General features: G+C 41.2%; 1 protein-coding gene across 1 annotated transcript in view; it reads right to left on the bottom strand.

Moving 5' to 3' along the window:
- ZFHX3 (zinc finger homeobox 3) overlaps positions 1-17,795 on the bottom strand; it is a 395,458-nt gene that overhangs the window by 312,943 nt on the left and 64,720 nt on the right. Inside the window, exon 2 of the mRNA XM_042022867.1 lies at positions 7,216-7,320. The gene's annotated coding sequence lies outside the window, so the exon portion shown is untranslated. The remainder of the gene's footprint in view (positions 1-7,215; positions 7,321-17,795) is intronic.

Raw genomic sequence — 17,795 nt, 5'->3', positions numbered from 1 at the left:
TTGGTTTAAGCTTAAAAAAAAAAAAAAAAAAATTAAAATCAGATGTCTTGTGCAGGAGTTTTAACAATTCACAGTGACTATGCAGACCTGAAAATACCTACTTTAATAATTATGACTGTTTACAGTAGTAACAACCATATGGAGCTCTTCAGAGTACTCTAGAATATTATTCTTCAAATAAACTGTGTAATTATAACACACTGGAGAAACTGTGCCATTATCTCATTTCCATTAAACTAATGGAAATTATTTACTTTTTTTATTTTGCTGAGAATTAACACACATGATGAACTATTTTTAACTAGTCCTGAGACTTAACAATTTACACTCAGTTCACAGATTTCTCACCCATGAATCGGACTTAATAAATTCCAGCTATTTTAAGGGGAAAAAGTCTTTACTAACAATAACCACTACACCAAGTGAAGGTATGTGGAATATGCTCTGCTTCTTTGAAAGCTGCAGTCAGTGTCCCTTAAAGGAAACTCTCCAAACTTTAATCTGCAACTGAATAGGACTATTCTGAAAAAAACAACTTTTCGTTCTTGTCTGATGGACTCTTCCAAAAGGGTCCCATGGGAGGGGCGTGTTTAACTGAGAGAAGCAACACTGATTCCCAGACAAGGAAAAGCCATAAATCTGCTCTATGATCAACGCTGCTTTGAATCAGGGTAAAGCAGGATGTTAACCTACTACACGGATATGGGAGATGTAACTAAGGGCGACCTTCAGAAAATGTTATTTCCAGATACAAAGATGAACTGATTCATTTTCAAGGAGGGCAACAGAGCCCTGTTTGTTCCTCCCTCCCAGTCACACACCTGTACAATGCCACAAAGCTCTGCTATGGCAAACTGGGCCACCTCCTGTTCTCTGCTTCTCCCATCAGAGGCCATTTTTGGGTTCTTTTGAAGAAGGGGCTGGGGACCAAATTTGCTGCAATACAAAGACAGCTGGTGGTATTTAGAGAATCAGTTTAGAAGTCTGTGCCTTGAGGAGGGCAAACTGAAGTCGAACAGTGGTCACCAGGATGAGGGTCTGCCATCATCCAAAACCTTCGCTTCCTGTCCCTCTCCCAGCACTCCTTCAATCTGTGTGCTACAACTATAACAAAGGACACATTTTTCCCATTTCCAAAGTTTTTATGCCCCTGAACTCTGAAAGGAGATCCCAGAGAACAGACATGAGCCAGGAGGAGCTGCCCTTTCCCCAGGGCCCTGCCTGCCAGCTCAGCACCGTTCCCAGCGCCATCCGAGGGCACTCTGTAAATGTGCTGCTCTCACAGGCATCGCCAAACACACTGCCTTCAGATGAAAAAATGTTTCCTAATGCAATTAGCAAATTAACATAGTCTAAATATTATGATTGCAGGTATTTAGAAGTGATCCTAAATTCACTCATATGAAAAGCACAAAAGGCAGGTGCCAGCAAACAAGCTCCAGCACTCTGTGGCTGATCGGGGTGTCTGCCCACCCTCAGAGACACACCGGGAGAGCAGAGAACAGGTTTGGATACTGCATAGAAAGATATTGTCAAATATGAAGTCTGCTTTCTCTCTCTAACTTATTTCAACTCTCAGACATTAAATTACCAACGTAATATCAATGCCCCATCTTTAAAAGCAAGTCCGTTCTAGAGCAACAAATGGAAAATTATCCATGGCAGGTAACTCTAAGAAACTTATTACATAAAATCATATATACACTAACCTAAGTTTATATTCACCTTAAATAACAATTACAACTACATACACTAAACGTTAACAGCATTGTGACTAGAAGCGGGGTTCCAAATTATTATTTTTTTAATTGGAAGCTTGGAAATTGGGTGGGGGGAGTGAGGGAGGCTGGTTTTCACTAAATACCAGATTGGAGAATTCCCCCGCTGCATTATGGTGAAAAAGTGTCAGCACACAAGAGCTGCAGAGATGGAAAGGACAGAAAATGTGCAAGGATACAGAGGAACAGACAGGGAAATATATGATCGTTATCTTTACACAGTTACTCCATTGCTGGGATACTAATTACCATCACTGGCATGTCATTTGGGATCAGCAGCAGCCACTGGGTGTCAGAAGGGATGAGGGAGCAGAATGACCAGATCTCCTGGGCTGGTGTAAGTGGCAGAGCAGTGCCCCACTGGGTGAGCTGGGTGTGGTGCATTAATGGGCAGAAAGGGCTGTACAGGGGGCCCGAGCGCGGCCATGGGGACGTGGGAGCAGCCGGGCCCCACATGCACACCCGACTGATGCACGCTGAAATATTTCAGTGTTTGATTCTTCTTCTTGACAAAGAGCAGGGCTCCACTGAAAGCTCATTTAATGAAAATAATGCAATGCAAATGAACCTGAATCAGAAAAATTAGATTGATGGAAGTAGCTCGGTCGCTGTAATTACACAAGGTGTATTATTTCCTAAATTCTCTTTGCATTAAACATATACCATACATTTATCAAACATAATTAGCAGTTTAGGTGACAAGGATTTGATTTTTCTCCTGCAATAAAAAAAACCTTCTACATGGGTATATACATCTGAAACATAATATGAACATTTTCACACTATCATTGTTTACTCCTCAAAGAAAAATTCTATAAAATCAAAGAATCAGAGAGGAAATACCATGTGGGACTTACAAAGCAGAAGACGAGGAAAATGGCCAGGTCAGCCTTCTGTGGATTTCATGAGCATAAAATAAAATTAAATCAGTCCTAGCTTTTAAGGTTGTTAGTCAAATAAATCATATTTGAAAGCAAAATAATTGATGATACCCCAGATTTCCCTTATAATCAAACTTTAGTTTTTTCAACCATAGAAATAAATTGATGAAAAAACAGCAAAAGAAACAGAAGATACAAAAGAAAGTTGACGAAGTTGAATTTCCAACACAACTAAGATAATCAAATTTTTCTTTCTCTCAATGTTTCTTGGGGGTTTGGGACTAATGGGGGACTTTGTTTAGGTTTTGGGTAGTCTGGGGTATTTTTAAACAGTTTCACAGAAAATAACTGTATCAAAATAATGGCAGAAAGCACTTTCATTTTTTTCTCTTCAAATCCCCATGGACTATGTGGGGACCTCAAGTCAAAAACCTTCACTTTAGAACAATAAATAAATAAACCCACTAAGCCTTCCCAAGGCTGGTCAACTGTAGCATAAGTAATGCAAGAGGCTGAGAGATGCCAGATAAATTTGATTACTATAAAAGATGGGAATATGTTTCTTTCCTCAGAGAATTCACAAAAAGGGGTCAAAAACAAAGCAGCACTGAAAGCCAACAACTTCATTTCACCAGCAACTCAAGGCGAAAATACAGTACAATTCCACGGGAACGTTTTATCACATCGGTGCAGACACCTCCTAATCTTCTATTTCTGAAAAAGGAAAATAGCAAAGATAGAGTCCAGGCAAAATGGGGCTCTTCTTTCTTTTCTGGAAAAGGCACTCTGATTAGTATATCAATTTAGCAAAGAGTTCAAGAACTGTTTTCTTCTTTCACCTGCTACCAGTGTCATAGTGGCTCTAACACATTTCAGTAGGGGGGAAAAAAGTAATCTTCATGTTATTCTTCCAATTTGTCAGATTACCAAATCACTTATCTCAAATGCATTCAAGAGCATCATCGGGAGAAATGACCCATTGTCCTTTCCTTGTTAAAGAAAAAAACAAAGTCCTGACTCGGTGTTAATTGTTCCAGCCCTGAGTAATGATGAGATCCAGAGATCCTCCTGCACTGTTCCCTGACTAAGAGATAGTCCTGATTTCACATTTTTCCTCTGTAAATAGATAAGCTCCTGCCATTTGCTATTACAACGGCACCAGTATTTTGCAAACCTCTCTGGAATTACTTTTTCCTTCACATGTCTGAGGGTGGCACTTGATTTTTTCACAAACACGTCGTGTTGGTGGCACAGTCGTACCAGAGTCATCTCCTGCCCCCTCCTCCCAAGAAAACACTATCCTTCCAGCCAGCAGAAAAGCCATTCTTACTTGAATCTATTAGATTTCATCTTATTGTCATCACTTCTTTAAAGTTATGCAGTTCTTCCTATTTAACATCCCAAACTCTAACTCCATTAACAGCATCTCCCAGCACTGGGTCTTCAGCCCAATTCCAGTAAACCACAGGTAATTTATCTAGAAGAGTTACAAATAAGATGTATAAAAGAAGGTTGATCTTTGAAGAACAAGTAACTTCCAGACACCTGATAAATTCACTTAAGGCACACAAACACTCTTACTGCACGACACTTCTTACAACCAATCTGCTGCAAAAAGCATTTTCCATGGGCTGACAGTGCTGGTTGCTCTGCAGGACTCAGGAAAGGACAGGCTTGCAGCACCTTTTTGTAGCTATTTTTCAGAGACTAAGATCCACACCCAAATTTGGTGAAAACCTGTGTTCAGATTCAGTATTACTGCTTTGCAGTAATCAAGCAGAGTCCTTTACTGTGTCGAACAATTTCAGTAAAAAACAATGGTTGACTATTTGGTTTATTCATGCTATTGCTTCTTATTTTATCACAGACTACTACATAATTGCCCTGCAAGTATCACTTAACTCCTTATTTCCTTTTTTTCCATAGTATATGCATTCCAAACCCCTCCGTTTCCAGTAAAGCAAAGCCTAATTAATATTTGTAATAACACATACAAAAATGTAATCTACAGTAAATGAGTTTGGGAAGAGGCAGGTCCGAGGAGAAGAGTATTATCACAACAGAAGTTGTCAACTACTGCACCAGAGAAAGAGGGGGAAGAGCTGGAGAGATGGAAGGAACAGCTCCTGCTCCCCCATCCCTAAACCAGGAAGTCACTTCTCCAAGGCTTACCCCAAGCCAAGCAGACAGGACACAGAAGTTGCGGCTGGAACCAGACAGTGCCATGGCCCAGCCAAACACAGGCTGGGATTCCTGGAGCACACACTGGGACCCTGGTTTGGGAGACCTGGAGACAGGAGGGCATGAGGAGCTGGGGTGGTGTGAGAGCATGACCGGCATGAGTGAATTTAGGGGTTTGGTTCATCATTTCACTGGTTTTGCACTTCTGTTCTGACAGGAAAGCTCACCAGCTGGGAAACTGGGTGGATCAGTCAGGCAACTCAGAAGCCCCAGACATTGAAGGAAACAATACTGAGGAACTAAGAAAAGGGCAATACTGACCATCATGACAACAAACAAATCAGCTGCTAGCTTTAAAAGCCATCTATATGCTGTTCTCTTATCTTTTTTCTTTCTAACCACTGAAAAGCTTGCTTGCATCAGCACAGCACAACAGCAGAGCTGGAAGTCCATGCTTTTAGAGAGCAGAAACACAATGTGAACATGCCAAAAAAAAAAAAAAAAAGAAAAAAGAAAAATTAAATAACAAAGCAGGATTTATGAAAGTGTTCTCAATTTTTTCAGACACTGTGTTCTCCTTTCTACAGGACCTGATGGCACAATATAAAAACTATTTTCTCTTCCAGTATTGTTTTCAATAATAACAAATGAAAGTAAAAAATCCCAACCACCGGCAATTTAAAAACATAACAAAATTCTCTGATAAGAGACTTGGAGACTTAAATATGCAAAGACTACACAGAAAGGGTGCTGAAAGGTTACTTCTAGAACATCTATAAAACTAAAATGCAAAAGTGTATGCAGTTACCTGTGCATACATTCCTTAAACTCTCAAAACTACATTTTCAGACTGGCACAGATGCATCAAACTTGATTGCTAGGAAATACAGATGTTTGACTAACCAGGATAATGTTACTTTGGACCCTTGTCTGTTATAACTGAAACCATCTTATTTTTCCCCACAGGAGCCACATCATGAAATGCAAGAGGACAGTTTGGGTGACTAAGCTGGAAAAGGAGAATGTTCTGTCTCCACTGCTGCCCTGGAGTTCCTGCTCTGTATCAGCCATGCAAATCCATCCCTCTCCCCAAACCCTGCTCCCCTGGTTTTCCAGTGGGTATCACTCTTACTCCGCTCCAGTTCCTATACCCACTACACCTCTCAAACAAACCACTGGACTCCTGATCTTGAATCCCATCACTAAACTTTTTAAATTCTCACTTTAGGACAGTTCAAAGCATTCTCACCACCACCCTCACACCCACATGGCGTTCTGTAAAGTAGCGCTGCTCAGGCTCAAAAACCCACACAAACCTAGAAAACTGCCTTAGGATATTTATTGATGCACCATCTTGAAAGATTTTTCTAATGAATTTTGTTGCTGTGAAAGACTTCTGCCTTGCAAAAGCAGAAGAGTTTTATACAGAATTAAAACTTGGAATTTCTGAAATATTATTAGAAAAACTTGAACGACCTGGTCTAGGGGAAGGTGTTCCTGTCCATGGCAGGGGGTGGAACAAGATGATTTTTGAGGTCCCTCCCAACCCAAACCACCCTGTGAGTCTCTGAAATAGCCTCTCACAGCAGTGATTTCACAGACATCAATGGCTCTGCTCACCCTGTGCATCAGACAGGAATTTTTCATTTCATACATCATTTAAAACTTGCTGCAGTGATTCCACAAACCTGTCTACAAGCACCTTCTTCTTTCCCACCCCTCCCTGATTCAGGTTATTTTGGCCAAAATTGAACATGCAAGTAGACTACCATAACACTGACAACAGAGAAGCACAGCAACGCTTAGCACTAGATAATGAAGAGAAAGATCTTATACTCTCAAATAATATTACATCTTGTATTTGAATACATCAAAATAAAATTACACTGACTACATCATCAGCAAACTTACCCCAAACATACCATAGCAAGCAACCAGCATTAGCACACAGGCATTTCAGTATTTTGAAACACAGATTTGCATTTACATCACATTTTCAGAAATTCCTCTCCCAGGACAGTGTAAGAGTGCAGACAAAACCTTCTCCTCCCAAAACTACTTGTTCAGACCTCCGTATCCTGGAGCCATTCACACAGACAGACCACTGACTGCTGCAGCTGCCCAGAAAAAGTTATAAAGATCACAATTATTGTTATCTTTATTATTTTTGGAATAGGCCTTCAATGCTCAAATACAGAGATAAGTTCTGAAAATACAGAATTCCATAACCTACATGCAAAGACTCCAACTCACACTGTCGCCACAATTCACACATCTCCAGACTGAGAGCTGAAAAGTGGACAGCTTTGACCTAAAACTCATTGAAATAAAGCTAAAAACTCATTGTGGAAATCCAAAACTAGAGGTTTACTCACCATTTATGAAGGACTTCTGGACTGTAGCATCTAACACAGGACACTCACTGCCTGGGCGTTAATTCAGTAATTCCTCTTCTTGTTCAGGATAAATCCAGAAAGTAGCTGGCACAAAGAAATGGAAAACACACATTTAGCTGGGGTTGGATGTGAACAAACAGAATTTCTTCTTGTCCATATGACTAACAAAAAGCTTCCATAACAGCTAAGCCCATATACTGATACATCCTTCTTTTCAGTTAACACCAAAACATTTCTGTAAGCGATGGGAAAAAACCTTTGATTTTAAGTAAATGAAAAGACAAAGTACAATGATAACTTGAATATTCCTAATACTTCTAACATGCTGGAACACACGTGAGTTTCAAAATGTGGTAAGTCATATCACTCCAATGTTCTTGAGTCAGGAGAATTTTTGTGCGTAGCACAGCACGGGAACACAAGGAATGTTATAAAATCTAAGACCACTCAATGACAGCTTCTGGAAAGCTTTCCAAATTACTTGTCCCCAGTAACCACCCACACAGTGAAAGATTCTACTAACCATGAAAAAAACACAAGCGGTTATCTAGTTCCATTTATGCAGCCAGTATGTAAATCTGCCAGTCTGTGTTCACAGCTCAGGATGTGGAAAACACCAGTGTCAGTCCCAAGCCAGAGACCCCGCAGGCTCAGCAGCCAGGAACTTTAGGGCACTTACAGCTACTGCCCCATGCTGTGGTTCAGAGGGTGAGGCAGAAAACAGGAGACGGCCACTGCTGCAGATTCCTCTGGCAGAGGTCCCACAGGTTCTCCTGCACCCACGAGCCAAAGGCTCCCCACCCGTTATGCATCACAAAGTAAATATCCATAGCTCTAAACTCTTCCACCTTCATCATGAACTTCTCAACTCACCAATCAATACAATACTGAGAAATAAACAACAAGCCAGAAATACTCTTGAACAGAAAAACCAAGCCCACCCTTGTTCAGAATTGTGAATTGTGAAGCTCACACGTTTTCCAACATAAGTTCAGGAAATAAAAATCTCATTAAAGCTTTAGCCAAAATTTCTAATTCATCAAAGGACCATGTTTTGAATACCAATGAATTTCATGAAAAAGAAGTGCTTTTTTTTTTCTTGCCTGCATGTCTGTAAAATCTCTCCCAGGTTACAAAACCAAATCTGATGACACTGAAAAGTCTTTCAGGAACAAAGACAGACGAGTAAAACAACCACCAGATCTCTTTAATTCCATGCAAAAGTGTCAACAGCAAAATCACTGCATCTCTGCCACAGCAGAATATTAAATAGTTCATTAATATCCATTTTCCCTTCTTCTCTTTTCAGAGGCTACTAAAATTGTTTCTGTTTGATTTTACATGAGTGAAACTCCTCCCAAATGAAACAGGTACAAGGATCTTGAAAGAACACTCAAGTGCACATCACTCAAGCCCTTGGCAGGCCCTATCTCTGCAAAACAACAATAGCATCCCACTAATAACAATGACTTGCTTAACTATTCATTTTGGTAAATAATGGAACTGAAAATTATCTAGTGATGGATTTACACTTTTACAATGCATCTCTGGGATGAAAATGAATAGGGACGGAGAAATTATGTGGGTTACAATGGGTGATGCCACAACTTCAGATCCCGCCTCGCTCCGTGGAACAACACAAGCTGGAAAGTGTGGCACTACAATTTTTAGCATTTTACCTTTGTCTAGTTCTACTGTGAGACACCCTATATATATTATTTGTATTATCGAAGCACTTAAAGATGCCAATTAAAACCCAGACACAGCTGTACTAGGCAGAAATAGTAGGAAAATTACAATAGATAACCACAATAAATCACCTGTTCCTCAGATATTCCTTCCTTTATCAGTTACCACAGAATTTAACATATTGGGGTTTATATTTGAGGGAGCATGAACAGAATGGCCTAGGCAGCCTCTACAGCCTTTTTTTATTTGAAAACCATATTCACATATTTCCAGTGGAGGCCCAGAGGGACAAAGCCTAGTGACACAAGGCTCGCTCTCCTTCATCGCCTTCCTTGAGAAGCCCATGGAACCCCAATACCACGTGGACCACGAGTGAAAAAATCAGAATATTTGGAGCAGGAGGCTGACAAAGGTGACAACTTCTCTGGTAGCAATGGGAAACACTAAGTTTCTGTTTAAAAAGTTAAAGAATACTTTGTGTTCAAGTAACAAATGGCAAGCGTTTACCTGTGACTATTAGTTCTCTCCTAGGGAGTTTATTATAAACAGTATTTCAAACACAGGACTTTAAAAGACAATGTATAAATATTTTAAATGGTAAAATATAGGTGTTGGCTTTTTTTTTGTACTATGTCCAGAAAATTTGCACAAACACATCAAATTCTCCACCTAGGGAATTTACTTTATTGTTAAGTTTGCATTTAAAACAAATGTACATGACCTATTTTGGGGCTAATATAACTAAAAGGAGCCTATTTGTTGTTTATTATTTATAGAAGATTCACTTCAGATTAGGCCTTTTGCGGACGTGTGTATCTGTGTGGCATCACAAAGCATCTCCAGATCTCCCCCAGCACTAAAACACACGAGGAAATGACAAGTTAGGATGTATCCAGTACACACAGTGTTTTATAAAAGCCAAGATTAAAAGCTGGTTTTTCCCTCCTCAGAAAGGCCACATGAAAGAGCCGCTACCCTGGGTAATGCATTGACCTTCTGGGGCTGATAATGACAAGTTCAAGTTCCTGGAGTTGGGGAAGATGTGGAACTAAAGTAAGTGCACTCAAGCAACGAGTCCTTCTGCTCTGTTAGAATCCCACTCACAAAACCAGCCCCATGGAAAGAAAGAGGAAAACAGTTTAATTTTTTTTATTTACTAACCCAGGAGTTTTTCTACACCATCAGCATGGCTCAAAACTGCTTTCTTAGAGGCTTCAATCTCAGGCACTGATGGTTTCTTTCCATTTTAATAGAAAACCTGAAATTATTTCATATAAAAGGTGTCAAATTTATGAAAATAGAGATGCTGCTCATGTCTAAAATTTTGCATTTTCAGCTTTTTCTTGTAAATAGAGAAAAACATGGTAAAATCGTATCTATTGTGTAAGAGATAAAATATCTCCTTAAAAACTTCTAGAAAATCAGAAATGCATTTTTATACAACATATAAGAAAAACCAGAGTTGACCCAAAGCCTCTATTCCTACCAGTCATTACTTTTGAACAGTTTTGTGGGTCACAGTGTCTGGAGCTCTTCAGGGGCAGAGTAAAACTCCACCACGATGCTGCTGGCAGGACTGAGGCACGGAAAAGAAAGCTAAAAAGCTGCAGTAACTACAGAACGGGTACTACTGATGGTACATATTAGGATGTACTACTACTACACACATATGGCCGTGTGGTAGCACATTTTGCATTTCCAAATATTTATATTTCAAATTACACAGTGATATCACAACCTTTACATCTTTGTTTAAGTTATATAAGACAAAAAAATAAAGGCTAAAACAAATGCTATGACTCCAGTTGGTGTAAATCAACACGTACATCATCAGGTTTTAATCATCAGCTCATTCCAAATGGTTTACATTGAAAGATTCCTGCCAGGACAGGCTGTGATCACAAAAGGAATAAAATAATTCCAAAATAAATTCCCTTTTAAATTTTGCTCCAAAACAGTATTTCTAGTTTCTTCTTCCTCACCCCCAATTCGATCTTATCTCAGAAACATTATTTATATAATTTATTTAGAAAAAGAAATTAATCATGGGCATCTCTAAAGTCCTGGGTGATTCCAGTCCAGTCAATTGTTGCAGATTTTTGCCTTTCCCTAGAAAACACGGTGATATTAAATACAAAACCCCACACATTCAGAGAACACTAACATTTCTAAAACAAGATCTTGAGCTGAAGTTAAGAAATTGCTATAATTAAACTTGTCCAGGAAGACAGATTAAGGTCAAATATGTCTATTAATTTTGGGTATCCAGTCTAAGCCACCTCAGACTTGGATTTTTTTTTCTTTGAAGTGCAGCATTTCACAGCATTTAATACGTTCCTAACTGGTTTTCACGGCGGTGATTTCTCAGCACCCTCCTGGGGCCGTGCCCAGCCGGCGCTGCGGGCTCAGGGATTCGCCCGGCCCTCAGCCAGCGGCAGAGGCAGCAAAAATCCCGGTGTTTGAAGAGGCGCTTCCGTGCTTCACTCACGCTCCTCTTCCTCGGCGCAGTCCTAGTCCCAGCTTCTCCCACTCACACGCAGGAACTCCCCCCTTCCTGACCTAAACGCCCCGTGGCTCTCCCTGCCCACACCACGGAAACGGCTTCGGCCCGGGCATTCCCCACGCTCCCAGGCGGAGCAAGGCGGAGGCGCAGCCTTCCCACAGCTCCGGAGCCACCGGCGCCCCCCGGAGCTGTCCCTCTGGGGTCCCTTGTGCCCACCCACAGGGCTTCTGCGGGGTCTGAAGGCTGGGCCGCCCTCAGAGCGGGAGAACGGCGGCAGGAAAGCGGCATCGGAATGGCCTCGTGTGGCGCTGGGAGTCAAAATTCAGCCACAGGGAATGGGGTGGGTCGGAAGGGACCTTAAAGCCCATCCTGTCCCACCCCCTGCCAAGGGCAGGGACACCTTCCACTGTCCCAGGCTGCTCCAAGCCCCAGTGTCCAGCCTGGCCTTGGGCACTGCCAGGGGCAGCCACCGCTGCTCTGGGCACCCTGTGCCAGGGCCTGCCCACCCTCACCGGGAAGGATTCCTCCCCACTATCCCATGTAACCCAGCCCTCTGGCACTGGGACGCCGTTCCCTGCAGGCCCTGTGCGAGGTGACACGAGGCTGCGAAGCCGCAAACGCTGAAGCGAGGGCCGCCAGCTGCCGGCGGAGGTGCCCGGGGCGGCCCCGGGCTGCGGGAGCGTCCGGCCGGGCCGCCCTCAGCCCTCAGCGCGGCCGGGCCGCGGGGAACGACCCTGCCGCACCAAAGGTGCCCCGCGCTCGGTACCGCGGTTCGGGGCCGGTGGGACATCCCCCGCTCCTCTCGGTATCAAAGCGACTTGCTCGCGGAACAAAGGCGCCGCTGCCGCATCCCGCGCCTCACACAAAGGAGCCGAACACGGCACCGTCACCGAGGGCAGCCAGGGGGTTAAAAACCGAGATCGCAAACAAATGTTTCCATAATCAACAGTTACCGCAAGCAACGCTCACAGAACTACAGGGAAAAGAATCATTTTCTGCAAATAGAAGAAAAACGTTTTCTTCTTCAGGGTGAAATAACCCTTTTTTCAAGTATTAGTCTTAACCTTTTCTTTTTCAAGTTAGCTTGGAAAACAGAAAAGAAAAGGCTACCCTGGATTTTATTTTTAATTTGACACAATAAAAAACTAAATATGCCTCTGAAAATCCTAGAGCCTGTGGCATAACTTCTTTATTTAGATAAATTCTAAAGTAGCTGTTGTTTACCTAGAAACCAAAGAACAATCTGTGCTATTAACATTTTTTTTCCCAAGACTTAACATTATTTGTTAACATTCCTAAATATTCATTATGGGAACGCACAGCTTTTAAAAATCTGATTGTTTCCTCATTAAATTTGGATACTTGGGAGGATTCTGTGCACAAGTTAAATAAACAGATATTTGGATAATTTTCAAGTGAATGTTTAAAATACAAATATCAATCATTAGAAAGGCAGGTCCTCCCTACCTCGGTGCTGGTTTCTCTTCAGCCCCTCGGGGAGCCCACCCTTCCCCTCCCAGCCCTGCTGGACCTGCAGTGAGGTCCTGAGTTCTCAGCAACTTTCTCAGAGGGAAGACGAGAGAATTTCGCTGGTTCAGGATCTTTCTGTTCTTCCCTCTTTTGAAGTTCCATATCTGATATTTTTAAGTCACATCCTCCTTCCCATCCTTCTGTGACATGGAAAATGTCACACTTTGCCCAGACACAATTTCAACAATTTCATTTATATCAGAGGGTGCTTAGAAGTACATTTATTTCAATCAGGTACTTACTTGCATTCAAAGTTACTGCAAAAAAATTAAGTACCAGAAGGCTTGATACAGTGCCTTAATCTGAGTTAGTATAGTCCAGGAGCTAATCTTGAAACCCACACTCTAAACTTACCTGCTGGCTTTCTACAACTGTACACAAAATTCAAGTAATTGCAGCAAAAAGGAAAAAAGAAAGGCTATTTTTATAGCCTGAGCCAGCTTATTCCTACCATTTGTAGGAACAGCTGCTGAGTTTGCACAAGAAATTGGTGTTTAAAAGACAATGTCTGAACCTACATCCCTTTCTTAAAGTAATTTTTAATCCAAATTATTCCTTCCTAACCCAAATGTGGTTTAAGCCAAGCCAGAGCTGTTGGCCACTGTGCAAACCAGGCCAGCAGAGTTTTACTGCCAGAGGAGATCAGGTCAGAGATGGCTCCTGGTGTCAGATCAGTCACTGACTGCCTCAATTACCTTTGGCAAACCATTTAACCTTTTTGTATTAATGGCTTCCCGCCAGTAGAAGAGTTCTTCATCATGGTCGGGAGGAGTTTAGCCCGTTAATTAATACAAATAACGATAAAAATACTATTTTCTTTAATTCCAGTATCTATCTGCTCTGCAGAATAACACTGAAACTCCAAACTCCTCTGCACATTAGGTAGAAATGAGCTATTTCTAGGTAAGTGGGTGCTATTTCAGAGCAGATTTTCAGCATCCACACTCTAATGACTTCACAAATTATGAAGAACAAGGCTCACAGTTTTCTTCCAGCTCGTGACTAACAATAACAAAAAGAAACAGCGGTTTGTCCTGAACTGACAACTTGTATTGTTTAGAACACTTCCCTAAGTTTTAATGAGCTAAATGAGTTAAAAAGGTATCTATTGTGAAAATCGCCTTGATCTGAAAAACCTTCCATGCCATGTTTCAGCCTAAACAAACTTTGCTGCCTGGAAAATACCCCTGGAAAAGGGAGTTTCTAAGGGAAACTGTGACAGCACAGCAGCTCCACTGCAGCATCCTGATGGGGACCACTGCAATACAGTCTATTCCAGAATCATTTTTCTTTTTATTATTTCATTAAGTTGTATCTCACTAAAGTTCCTCTTAGGATCTCTCTACAGCACCAAATTTTTCATTGAGAAAACTATAAATCATAGGCCTAAATTACAATTTAATTATAAACGCCTTCCCTTCTAATGCTGCCTGGGACCTTTTACCCTCCTACATAATTCTAAAAAATGACCCCTGTCATAATTTCCTTCACTAGAATAATATGCAGAGATCTAATCCTGAATCCTGCTGTCTTATAATTTAATATAAGAGGTAATTATTATTCAAAAGATAATGTTGCAGATATTGAAAATATTCTGAAGTTTAAGTCTAAAAAAACCTTCCCTTGTATGTAAAAGCCTCTTATTTGATTCTTGCAAGAAAGGAAATAAATAAAAAGGTTTTAAGACTTTATGCAAAATGCTAGAAATATTATTTGTAGCTGAGATTTGTCAACTATAATTTCTATAACCCTTGAACTACAGAGAAAACACTCACATGCAGCAAAAGCAGGAAGGCACCAGACCATTTATTATCGATCTCTGCTTTTAGCCATAGGTTAGACAGAAAGTTCTGGACTGCTGCTATCCAGCTGAAAAATACGGTTTAGGTGGCTCCACATTTTGGAATACAAGGAAGCCGAAGGTGAGCCAAAGTCAAAAGAAAACCAAATCAAACAAACAAACCCCGCCATCATGAAACCACCTTCTTACACCTCAAATTTTATTTTAAATTGCTCACATCAAAGGTACAGTTACGTTGATCCAAAACACTCCTGTAAAGAAGTTAAATTATAATAAAACTTTAAGGAATTAGTACATTTTTCCCTAAGTCAGAAAAGCAAGGAGTAACACCATTACGTCAGTTCATCTTGCACAAGAGACGTGGATTTAATCTCAGCCCAGGAACACGGTTGTTACTGCCTGGCTATTCCCTCTACATAGGCAGGCTTTGACCTTAAAGCCCTTTTTTCTAAAACTGGGATTCATCAATTAAAATCTGTTTTCTTTCAAGTTAACTCTTAGGGTATGCAGGAATATCTGCCAAAGAGGGGAACTGAGTGCAGCTGGAGCAGGAGAAGGTGAGAATGAGCATAAGGAGAAAGAATTAACAGAAAGAATTCAAGTATAATAGAGTAAAATTCACAAAACCGAATGTTTTTCCTGTTTCAAATTCAGGGAGCGAGCCCCATTTTTTCAGGTAAATGAGATATCAAATGAGCTTCATTGCTTCTAACCATATCCAGCTCCATCAGTGAGAACAAATAAAATCCCCTAACTGACAGATTCAACATCCTGAAGAGGGAGAGGCCAGGGAGGTTATCAGAAAATGGGGTTCACAAGAGGTAATTATAGCCTGTGCTCACCCTGCTTAGGTGAGGCAGAACATCACAATACAGCTCCATAAAAATCAAACTATATAATGCAGAGGCACCAGTTTACTGCTCTCTTTGGTTTTGCTTTGGGAGCAGTTCATTTAAGACATAATAAATTGAAGTTTTTTTCTCCTGTCCCTCCATAAATCCAGGGACAGTGCAAATGAGGAGGTGCTCATTAAGGACAAAGGAAAGGGGCTCCCCAGACAGTGACACGAGCTGGGAGCATTAAAGCTCTCATTAAAGGGAGCCCTGTGCTTTTTGTAATAAGGAATATTACTTAATAACACTCCAAGCATGGTTCACTTCATACTGCTGAAGTGAGCTTTTGGGGGGCAGTGAAGGGGAAAAGAGGGAGCATCCACAGTACCACAAACATCATAAAAACAGAGATGGAATTTTGCCTGTAACGAATTAATAGTAAGTAAGGAAGTGTCACTGACTGCCTCTAACTGAATGGCTTCATGCAACACAGGGATTCAAGGATCCTAGGGGGATTCATGGAATATGTCAGACTTTACTCCCAAATGAACCAACAAAACCAGACTGGAGGGACACGGGTAGAAAATAAATTCTGTTCTCAAAGCAGAAGGATAACAAAAGGTTTGAAGCCACCACCGGGACAGTTGGCCAAGAAACCACGGCTATTAACACATTACATTCTTTGCGCACATCACAAACTTTCCCTAAGAAAATCTTGTCGTTGTCCCTACAGAATTTAATTCTGGTTTTGCCAAGCCATCACTCCCACCTGTCAGATTACTTTGAGTTGTGCTGCTATCACTGAGTGTACTCACTACCTCAGCTTTCTGTTGTCTGAAATCTCAGTAAATATATTTCCTACTCTGTGATTCAGCTCATTAAAGCAAACACTGCAGTGGACCCAGGGTCAGGGTGGACCCCTGCCAAAACTCAGTTTATACCTCCTTGCATTCTGACAGTGACAAGTTTGCCCTAAAATGATTCTTCAACCCATTCTACACCACTCATCTCAACCAAATTTCCTCAGCTTGCTTATAAAGTCATGTGAGGAGTGTCAAAAACCTCCCTAAATTTGAAATCTACAACAGCAATTGCTCCTTCCCTGCCCATACCTGTTACGCTGCTGTACAAGTTGTTGTGTTGCTTAGACAATATTTTTTCTGTCAAGTCTGTGTTTGTTATTCATTCCCTTGTCATCTTCCAAGTGCTCACAAATAGTTTGGTTTCTTTTCCCAGAATTTCAGCAGGAACTGGAGGTTACAAGACTGGTCTATAACTCCTGTCTCAAGTCAGGACACTGAACTGTCTTCCAGGATTTCACCTTCCCTGTGCAAGTCTTCAAAAAGAGCCACCTCTAGTTCTGAGTTTATTTTGGCTCTACATGTTCTTCTAATGAGCTTTGAAACCAACAGTTCTGACAGCAGCTCTTTTGGACACTTCGAGCTGTTTCATTTCTCCTCAGGACTCAGATCTCACCCCTTTGGCAAGAGCAATAATTACAGTAACTGCTGTCCCGTGGGCAGCTTCAAGAGAGGAGGATACAGAAACTTTTGGCTGTCTCAAAATTCTCTTTGCTCTTCACTGAATGGTGGTCCTATACTTTCCTTTATTTTCCCATTCCTCACATTCTTAGCATTCTTATTTTTGGTATTTTGATACAACTTGCATCCTATTTGATGATTTGTCCTCTCTGGTTTTGTCACGATGTGCTCTGCTGTGTTTTTATATTTATTCATGTCAGTCTGCAAGGTGGTTCCTTACACCTGTCATCCATCCTCTGCACTAGGATAATTTGCACTTGATAAAAAGATTCCATTTATGTAATTTTTTAGGTTCCGAGTCTGAATAATTCCCAATAATTGTCACATTAGGTGTCCAAGACTTTCACTGTCACTGATTATTCTTAGTTTTATTTGCCCACTAAACTCAAAACTTGCTGCCCTTTTGCCTGTGGTAGCCCAAGTAGTTTTGGCTTGGCCTTCTGCCTTCCTTTCACATACTCTACATTCCAGCAAGCATTTAAGTTTTTTTACGCTACTGGTATATGGGGACTAACAATATTGTCAACTTCTCTCTTGTCTGTAACTGGAGGCCACAACAAAGAGAGAAAAATCAAGCCCAAGCTTGCACTCATTACTGATGGCAGCGCTTATTCACGGGTCCAAGAACATCCATTCCTCCAACTTTGCAAAAGTACTTTCAC

The sequence above is a fragment of the Corvus kubaryi genome, unplaced genomic scaffold, assembly GCF_017639235.1.
Source record: "Corvus kubaryi isolate FWS band 111438036 unplaced genomic scaffold, C.kubaryi_AGA036_p1.0 37225, whole genome shotgun sequence".
Classification (NCBI taxonomy): domain Eukaryota; kingdom Metazoa; phylum Chordata; class Aves; order Passeriformes; family Corvidae; genus Corvus; species Corvus kubaryi.
The sequence above is the reverse complement of the archived record's forward strand: the minus strand, read 5'-3'. Positions and strand labels throughout refer to the sequence as shown.